At 37.3% G+C, this 10,583-nt stretch overlaps 1 long non-coding RNA gene across 1 annotated transcript; it reads left to right on the top strand.

The window, feature by feature from the left end:
* Window positions 1-5,090: 5,090 nt before the first annotated feature.
* Window positions 5,091-6,821, top strand: LOC113949768. Its single transcript, XR_003528560.1, has 3 exons — window positions 5,091-5,466; window positions 6,401-6,495; window positions 6,713-6,821. It is a non-coding gene; the product is annotated as an uncharacterized LOC113949768 (long non-coding RNA).
* The last annotated feature ends 3,762 nt before the right edge of the window (window positions 6,822-10,583 follow it).

The raw sequence follows: 10,583 nt of genomic DNA, 5'->3' as shown, positions 1-10,583 counted from the left end.
TTCATTTGCATGTTCTGTCTTTGCTCAATCACTTTTTAGATATTAAGCCCATTATCTTGGTTCTCAGTCATCTTTAATGGACGTTTCTGTAATTTGTTCTATTTTAAGTACCTATTGCCAATTCTATTTTTTAATGTATCATATTTGCTTTTCCTCGTTTTTCTTATGAAATCAGAATCTCTTTAGATCTTATAATGTGCTGCTACATTCTTACATTTTTTACAAATTGAGAAAGTGATATTAGAATGAAATTAAATCTAATCAGCTCCATATATCACCTCTTTCGCCGAAGAGATTAGAACTTTGTTCAGTTGGTCTTTACCTGCTTCTTTTTGTTCCCTCCACCAATGTGTGCTATTTCAAAATCTTTTTATTTAGTGGGGAGAGGCAGCTATAAGGCAAAAAAACATCAATACCATTGATTCTTCATTGTTTTTAATTTATAAATTGGTTTTGTGACTTGTTCAATAGCGGAAATGTCACAAAGAGTCATGTCTGTTGTTCATGTCAGCTAAAACCTATCTGCTCTCTGTGTTATTCGTCTTCTCCACAAAACATCAATTCAGAAGAGTCCTGAATGCTGTCATTACTGTCCATCAATCTTAATAGTGATGTTTGTGTTCCTTGCTTTTATATGTCTTTTTCTTCATTCACTGAGTCCATAAGAATCAAAGATGAAAAAGGGGTTGCTTACGCTATAAATTTCCAATTTATAAGTCTTGTTTCTCTGTGTCTATAGAAACTGCCATCTTCATCCATTCCTGGCTATTTCAGGATTGGCTTCTTATCAGCTGCCTTCCTCCCACGTTTGCCTTTCCTGCTGGCTTGGGATCCAAGTCTACACTTCAGACTATATTTGTCAAGAAAATTCCTTCAGACAGACGAGTGGCAAGCAAAGCACACTATATGCAGGACCAAGATGCACACAATTGTGTCTACCTTTCAAGGAGCCTGACTCCACATTCCCTACTCACCAATGTAAATGTTTTCTTTTCAGCTATCATCTCTCCTGCACTTAGGTTGTTTAATTACAGCATGAAAACATTAGGCATATGTTCAGTTTACAGTTATTATCAGTGTCATTTCTTGTTTGGTTTATGTTTCATACAGGTTCTTTTTTTAAAAAAATCACTATTCTGTTTTGACGTTCCAGGTTCTGCATGTTTTGTTCTAGGCTCTTGCTGGTGCTCTGTGGGTGTTTGGACTCCGGTTATCCTCTAGACTAAATACCTCATTATTTGCCTACTCTATCTGTCATATTGTTCAATACTGCACTGCTTCAGGTGCAGTACTTAAATGTTCTGGCCTTCAGAGTCAGAGAGCGCTATTTTGACTAATTATAAGAATCTTTCAAGTGGCATGAAAGATTTATGCTATTCATACTCTTCCTATTCTGCTATGTTGCCACATTCCTTTGTACCTTTCTTAGTAAGTGCTAAACAGTAGTTATTGATTAAGAACTTTTGCTTCAACATCTTTCAGTTATTTCTCCACTGTCAGCATGGTCCCAATGTGTAGGAAAGTACTTGGCTGACCTGCTGTTATCTTAAAGGTTTCTGAAACACCCAGAATTTCTAGCTCTGAGCAACTCTATGAACCTACAGGGCATATATATGAGACCAGCATTCGTAGAAATAGTAGGCTTGACTCAGGCTTACTGTCATTAGATTAAAGAGGTGAATCATTTGCTAAAGCTGTAACTACATGATTATATTTCTTTACAAGGTTGATTTTTTTTATTTTTTTTTTACCCTCCATGTTATTCCTCCAGTTTAAAGTGAACTTCATGTTAGTCAACCTTTTTCTTTAGTTCTTGTCATACACCAAAAAAAGGACAACAAAAAGGGGAACAAATGCTTGTTCACTTCATGGTCCTTGAGTACACAGAGTATATGTTGCTTCATCAAAACCATCAGAGTAGCACCATCCTTCTAAAGTGAGGGCTGTGCATACAAACCTTGACTTTTGTGCTAGTCAGTGACTAGAAGCAAATGCAGAAATGAACATACTAAAATTCCTGGGAGTTTCAAAAACAGGCTGCTGCTTCTAATAGGGCAAGTTGATTGGCTCCTACTACTTTAGTACGGCTTACTGTATCTGATACTACCTGATCTTGAGCAGGAATGTAAGTGCTGATGAGACAGCTGTGTCAAAAACAATAAAAAAATCTGTCTCAGGGTCTGCATATATTCTCAGTTGCTCCAGTTCATTACATTGACCAATTATACCCCTTCAGATCCTTTCTTCTTGGTTCAGTAGGTGGAGCTGTAACACGTTTAAATTTTTCCTCGGCCAAGATGTACCATTGCAGGTGCACTGACAAGCACAGCTTTCGGTTCCCAGCACTGCACATATTTATCCACTTTATACAAGTTGGCATTTTGCATCATTTTGAAATTGCACATAAAGAGGAACCTCAAGTTCTATGCTTATTCTGCTAGCTGGGAAAAACCATCAGTCTCCGTTTCTAATATACACTCTTCAGATTTTGGATGGCTGTTTTCTACTGTTCAAAAAAAAAAAAAAAAACACTAAAACATGTTTAGTCTCAATTTTAATATTTTGGGCCTTGGGAAAAAATAATCTCTAACATAATAAATTTTGCTTATTTTCCTAGTTGCTGGTTTGAAACAGACTCTTTGGAACAATTGAGAATTCATGAAATCATTCTCATTAATTTTTTTCAATTTTAGGATAATATCAAATCCACTGTCAATTGTTAGTTTTCATGTTCTCAAGTAGTTTACACTTTATAGTGTCAATAAAAGCTTTTTAAATTACAGGAAGCTATTATATAAATGGACATTTCTGATAATTTTTGCAAAATTGCTCTTAAAAATCCTGTGCTACTGAAAAAAAGAAGAGCCTGGTAATGAGACTAATTCACTCTTCAAATGTAACAGCATCATTTGAACATTGTCACATCATCTCAAATCATTCTTAATTCTAAAAACTCTTTCCCATTTCAATTTTCTGTGGAAAGTTCTCTGTAAAAGCAATGAGAGTATCCAAATTAATTTTAAAGATCACAAAATTGCTATTTCTTTTTAGAGAAGAGCTGTCTTGTACTGATCTCTTGTATGCAAAATTATCTTAATGGTATCTTCTTTCATCTTAGTATTCTCCCTTGAGCAGTTTGAGTGCTTTCTAGTTCTCTTTAGTTGCAGCTAAATATTTCAAGCAGGCATCAGAAACATTACAGATTGTCTCCTTTGAGTTCCAAGAGCTTCTTTGATGGGGACTGGTGACATCTTTTCACAATGTACCATATAAACCAGCAGTTCCTAACCTTTGTCTTTATATTTTATTTTTCATAGGAGTTTCTAATGACCATGACTTTCTCCTTCTCTGCCTGTACTCCTACTCTCCCATCCCTTGATGCACGGCGAGGCTGCCGCAGTGAGTGTCTCCAGCCTTGGTCCTTCATCCTTGTCCTGTCCCTTGGGTATATCGTGTTTCCCGGGGCAGGTCAGAGAAACGGAGAAAGGAGGATCCATTTGCAGCTATAACACCTCTCTTGGTTAGCCTGTGTTTCCATTTCCACAGTTAAAATGCCCAGCAGAGCTCAGTATCTTGTGCTTTGCTCACAAGTTTACCCTATACATTGACATGTCTCCTTACTAAGGTATCAGCCAGAAACCACTAATACAAACAAGGACTACAAAAGAGCCAGTCTTTCATAAAATACCTGCTTTTTCCTGTTAGCTCTTGTGCAAGCTTTTTCATGGACTTTAACAGTCTGCAACTGTATATTTACATTCAGCTTGAAATACAGCTGTCTCATTTGGAAAATGTTATTATCAATACTGGTGTTATCCAAGACACTTTATTTGTCCAATCAGCTGAGTTGTCAGGTTGAATTAGCAAACCCATTTGTATGAATCACAAAACAGCTTGTGGCTGTGGTGTATTTGTTTATGATATTTGTTAGGTATGCATACTGGATAGTTTGGATGGAGACATTAAGGTTCCTTTGCTACAGTCCTATGCAATTCAAAGACAAATAAGTCATCCTTTTGAAAACAGGACTGCAGAGATGAGAAGAAACTTGTGGATTCTACACTGGCACTGGGTGGCAGACCATATTTTGAGGAACTTATTTAACGTTGCAAATAGCAGGTGCTGTGCATTGTAGACCCGTGAGTTATTGCTTTGTCAGAAGGTAAGTTAATCAAAACTATAGTAATCCGTTACACAAGCCTTAACGTATTAAGAAACATTGTATGTGCTTGTAATGTCTTGAACAATCTGTAAAATCCACCCTTTGAAGAAAAGGTTATAACTATTTACTCTACTCCTTCATAGGATGTATCCCTTCCTCTCAATCATCAGTAAAAAAAAGCTAATGAAGTTAAAAGGCAAAAACGCAGCTGAAGATTGATATGCAGTATCAACCTACTGGCACTATTTTACTGCATTATGTGCATTCTCATATCGCTGTTTAGTATGTGCTTGTAGTTTACAAAGGCTAGCTAAGCTTAATTGCCAATAAAATTCAATAGTGTTTTATTGTCTATCTTCACACTTTGTTCATAGTCCTCTATACTTGCAGACTTTAAGACTGTTTAAAATCAGCATCGATAGTGATGAGTGATCACTATTTAGGGATACCTTATTTTAAAAAGAATCTTACTTAGCAAGTGAGACTACAGTGATTGCTCATTGGTAAGTGCAAGAGGAGGGGAGAGAGTGGTTCAGTGTAAAGTATAAACACAAAATGAAAATTTCTAAATATATTAGTTCTAAATATATACAGTTCTGTACATTTTCAGTTAAAAATAAAAGCAAACTTTTCCATTTGATCAACTGATTTCTCCATGGCAATGGACCTGAATTTTATTAGCAGCAGTAAAAAACTGCTTTAAAAGGAGGATATTCTCCTTCCTACGAAAGCACATTTATTTCCTTCTCTCTTTCCCAATCACTTTTCTAATCCTTATAAAAAAAAAGGCCAAAACAAAACTTAAAAGTACCTCTCCTTGAAATGTGCATGTGTATATGTATATATATATGTGTGTGTGTGTGTGTGTGTATATAGACATGTATAAATTACAAATAAACTTTATTAAACTGTTGTTACTTCAGCATTACAGCTAAGAATTGAATTCCAAGCTTTCTAAAAGAGAGAATTGGAAAGCAATTACTCTCAAGTGAACCAAAATACATTTTTGTTATTCCTGCACTGTCTGGAAGCCATGAAATCCTGTCTCTGGGAGGCAGCCATCTTTTCATCTGTACCTATCCAGGCCTGCTATTCCATCTCCCTGCACTTCCCTTCTTGCTTTTGTCAAAAAGATTCAGCAGCCAGCCTGCTCCTATGGAATATGTTGGGTTTGTTGAACAAGTATTTTCTGTTCGTTGCAGAATGCATTATTTGCTACTCTTCCTGCACCTCTAGGTCTGCAACCAAACTGTATGTTGTCACTTGAAATGGAGTTACTGTGAGACGCCTTGTAACATGAGTGGGTGAATATACTGCTGACTCCAAAAAACCTCTGAGTAATTTTTGTTAGGGTTGTGCATGTGGCTGAGGCTCGGAGGGTGATCCACAGGGGCTGGAGCCAGGTTCAGCATCAGGCAGCTCACACTGACAGGTGCCTCCAGGCACTTTAGCCAGTGCTCTTGGTTGCTGTGCATACCCAGAGGTCAAAAAGCACTCAACATCTCACAGATGCGAGACTAACGATTTTTAAATCTAATATGGCCAAGATTTCATGCCAATTATCAAATGAATGTTCCTATTTCCTCTAAAGATGTGTTTTATAATACTCTCAGCTACACTTTGACTACTTCGTGCAGGCTGTCTCAGTGAACAAGCTGTAAAAGAAGTTAAGTGCCAGTTAAAGCGCTGCGAAGAACCTCTTTTGCATGAATCAGTGAGGCATTGTAGCGTACATAATATCACTTGTACAAATTCTGAATTGTTGCCTTTCGTTTCCAATATGCTACAGCAACACCTGGTTTATAGGACCCTGGCCATTCCTGTGGAAAATCAACAATGGCATACTTTTGGAAAAACATTCTGTTTATTTTTAGTGTAATTGTTCCATACCATATTAAGAACAAGCTGAATGAAAGGTTCTTGACAATTACCCCACTGGCACCTCTAAAGATCAACCGAATAGTTTGCTGTTAATTACATATTTACCATTAACCAAGGTGGAGGTATTTAGTAGCTTTGGGATCAAATTCTGTCAATCCTCCAAGAAAAGATTTTAAGCAACTGAGCTGATTATACTTTCCTAAGTTTACATCCACTGCATTTTTTGTATTTCCTTATGTTTAAATGAGTTGTATCGTGGGAGACAACAAATAAACGGGTTTTTTTCCACTTACTTCTTTCTACCGTCTCCTGTCTCTGCGTGCACACAGATTTGAATTCTCTCTGCAATTTCTCTAGGGGGTGATAACAGCAAGGCTTTTTCCCTCTGCAAATGTATGTGACTTTGCTGAGTTAATGAAAACATGGAAGAGGAGGACCAGCAGTAGACACAGGTAGGTAAATGATTGCTAACCATTGAACCTAAATTACTTTCTAAATTATATTTTCAACAGTGTTCACACTTGGTAGTATTTGGAAGGAGTCTGCCATTTCTAACTATGTTTATTTTATATTTACTTGTCAAAGTCATTGGTTTTATTTCTTCTTTTTTTTTTTTTCTCATTTTCTCATCTTACAGGACTGGTTTTGCTTTTTATTTTGTCTCTGTAGACACTAAATTCATTCAAGAGCCCAGCATCAGTGAATGCTGCTGCTGCTTTCAGCTTCATCTCCTCCACTGAAAGGTGGAAGCAAAGGCTTGTCAGCCTTTTAAACTTACTTTGATTCAGTTTCCAGTGTGCAAACATTAAGTAGAAGCACCAAGTCAGCTTTCAGAATAAGACTTAGCTTTGCAAGCAGCATGAGAGCCAGACCATTTTCTCTTTTACAGGAGGATGTAACTTGCTCTGTTTTACCTCATGCAATATTATTTTCCTTTTCCTTCCCTTGACAAAATAGACTGCTCAAGCTGTACTACTATCGGTGTATGAAAATGCAGAAGAAATGTGTCAGGAGCTTGAAGAGAAATAAAAACATGATGCAAAATATGAAAAGATTGGTTCCTTCATCTAAGGGACAGGAAAAAAATGCTCTGGGATAATTGTAATGCATAAATGAAAACAATATCTAAAATGCTGGTTCCCTTTGTTAGAAATGTTGAAGGAAAATTTCCTCCGTGCCTGGGCGATTAAATCAAAGCTGTGTCAAAGTAGGTGTTCTGGAGCCCCTGTGTGCAACTGAGCCACTCAGGACAGCAAGGGTGGAACACACAAGGCTGCTGGTAGTCTATAAAACCATGGGGTTTTGAGCGGAATATTCTGCTGTTAGACTCCAGGTAGTATTTTCCTGTACTAGTTTCTGGGTGCAACCTGGATTTGCTTCTTTGCAACTTTCTGTTGAAACAGTTTGACTCGTAATCCCTAATCTTAGGAATACTTACACTCATTTAGTGTATTCTTTCGGAAAATGTGAAGGAAACAGAGAGCCTGGATTGTCTTCCCTGGACAGATCATATTCAGAGTAGATCTCGGATATCCTTGGGAATACCAGATGAGGATACCAGTATTCTGTAGATGCACTCAGCCTGTTTATCTCCTCCTAAGCCCAGCTGTGACTTTCTATTCTCTGGAAGAAAGACTGAAATCAAAAGCTACCTCAGTTATCTGTTAAAGACTTCAATTATCCTCTGTTTCAACCAAGTGCTTTGACTTTTCATCTTCAAGATTGCAGTAGAAATTTCTTTTGTGGATCATATTCTCTCTATCTGTTACCAGTATGCAGAAGCCGCTGACTTTTTTTTGTTATCAGAGAGGGTAGGTCTGTAATTTGTTTCTTGGTTTCGCTCTTATTTTCTCTCTCACATTTACAGTCATTCAATGTCAATGAAAAAATTCTTTTCAAATAGAGCTTGGCAATGGCCATTAAACTGGAAGTATCTAAAGTACTTAAAAAAAATTTTAAAAACTAGTCTGTTCATTTTTCACTATCTAGAAAGTTAAGAAAGTCAAAGACGTGCTATCAAATATTTGTGGAATAAATGTAGAGAACAGGATTTAGGGTGGATATTTAATTTATAACAACAGCTGTGTGATCAGAATGCATGAAAAATTACAAGCCAAAAAGAAGGCACAATCTTAGAAAGTATTTATTTTTTCTTTTTTTAATAATTAGACCTTGCTCAAAAACTTATTTGTGCTTTTCCAGGAAACAGCAATTTTTGTTGGTGATAGGACACTTTCTAACATTTGAGATATCTAAAATTTTATGCCAAGAGACCTAAAAAGGAAATAACTTGGTCTTGCTTTTTTCCAAGTCATCCTGCCTGCAAAATGTTTACTCTTGATTTTGTTATTTTGAGTTAGGGTTTTTGCCTAGGCAAGCTAAAAGCAGAGATAACATCTCTGTTACTTTTCCAGACTCCAAAGGCTCTTCCCTTCTCCCCTCTGCAACACATTTTCAGGTTCTTGCCTTATTCACTGCTCCAAGTGCTTTGGGTTTCAGCTAATTTTCTTCAGATTCGTAGCTGGTGTAATAGTTGTGAGGGCTGTGCCTTTAGAATTAATGTGGACAACTCAAACTAAGCAGACTTTTACTGGGAATTAAGCCCCTTGGTGGCATCCACTCAATATATTCAGGTTGAACATTGGAAGGGCACAGTGATAATCAAGTCTCAACCACTTGGCCCAGATGAACAGGGTTTCCTTGATTCTTATTTTTATTGTTTTATTGGGCTTTTTCTCTCTAGATGTTATTGCTAATCCATTAAACATACTTGGTAAAGTAGAAGGGAAGCACAGGGAGAGAGCACAGGTCAAAAACAGTACCAGTGGCAATTTCCAGATAATTTTTCCATGCTGAGCATAAATGGTAACCAGAGAACTGATGTGCTTGCTGTGCAGCTGTCACCTTGTCTGGGAATATACGCAGGGACAAAGACCAGTAAATGCCCTGACACCTCTTAAGAGGCATATTTTGTGTAGAAGGATATTAGCAATTCAAAAGCTAAACGGGGATCTAAGCAAGGTCATTGGCTGGTCAGACAGTTTATTTTTGACCTAAGCAGTGTTTAATTTAAGAAGCAGAAGCACTGGGATAAGTAGGTACAAACCTAAAAGGGCAGCTGGCTGCTGGGTGATGTTGAAGCTGAGTCATCCTAAAGGGCAGCCCATTTGTACTCTCACTCAAGAGAAAAGAAAGGTGAAGACCAGAATGATAGATAGGATGCCCTCCCCAACCCTATAATGCTTAGTGTCAGTGAACTCAAGCCATTTCTGTGCCAATAGGAAGGAAAGAAAAAAAGGAAAGGCAAATAGAGAAAGATATAAATTTTAAATAAAACCTGCCTATGTATACATGCAAATTTAGCTGAAACCCTTGGTGTGTCCAACTAAAAGCAATGTTTTAAAAATTGTAATCTGTTTTCTGTAAAATTTCTTAATTCCAGTATGTGTTACAAATATATGCAGTGTGAATAAAATCGGAGTTGTCTCGTAACATCTCAGGAGGGAAACTAATGAACAATCTTAGTATAGCTTTCTTATAAATAAAACATGCTACTCTGTTTTGTTTAGGGTTTAAGTCCTCAGCTCTGTGCTAGTGGCTGGAATAATTAGGTTCTGTTTTGAAGGTCATGATTTTTTTTTTTAATGTAAACATGAATTTGTCACTTTGGAAAAGAAACTTTCTTCTGTTTTAGCGAATATTTTTTTCCATGGTTTGAACCTCTTGGATATCCCTGCTCTGTTTCTTGTCAAGTCTAGTTTCCTCATCCTACACTAGCATCAAAAGTGTGCTTTTGGGGAGGAGCTTTTGTCTGCCTCAGAAGAGTTGCTGTCTTTTCTATTTCAGCTTAGGTTTCCCTGATAGCCCTCCCTCTTCTACCGTAGGCACAGAGGTGCTGTTGCAATACTTAAAAGCAGTATCTAATAGATCAGGTGTGACAGAACTTCCCTAAACCTCTGTAAAAAGCTTTTTGCCCAATTCCCTCCTGAAAATCACTGAAGTGGTGTTTGACAGATTTGTGTAGCTATAAAAACTCTCAATTGCTATTATTACACAAGTCTCTGAAAATATATTGATAGGCTTACGTCTCCATATTTCTGATTCCACCCACTAAACAGAGCCCAGGCTATATCTCTGGCTGACTATCTTTCTCCTTTTTGTACAGATTCATCTGTTAGTTTGACTCTGGAAAAAAAAAACTGTCATTGCCTTGGCCTCAACACTAGCTGGGGAAAAAAGGGGGAAGGAATAAAATACTTCCAGTGCTCCAGTGTTTGAACCACAAAAGCTGAAGTGGGTACCTGCTTACTTCATCACTCATTTTTGAAAATGGGGAGTCACCCAAGCATGAACTGAAGCAAGCAGGTAATCTGTTGTATGAAGGGAGATGTAAGTTTGATTTCTGATAGTATTTTGTGCAACTTTCCTTCTCTTTCTCCTTCCGTTGGCCTCTTTTTGCTGTGGTGTTTAATTTAACAGTGGTTAGACATAAACAAACCACTTGTTCTGAGTCGGTGAGCTCAGGTCTTTGGGATCCTGT

The sequence above is a fragment of the Corapipo altera genome, unplaced genomic scaffold (assembly GCF_003945725.1).
Source record: "Corapipo altera isolate COAL_440 unplaced genomic scaffold, ASM394572v1 58, whole genome shotgun sequence".
NCBI lineage: Eukaryota > Metazoa > Chordata > Aves > Passeriformes > Pipridae > Corapipo > Corapipo altera.
Note: the sequence above shows the minus strand (reverse complement) of the source record. Positions and strands in the feature narration are given on the sequence as shown.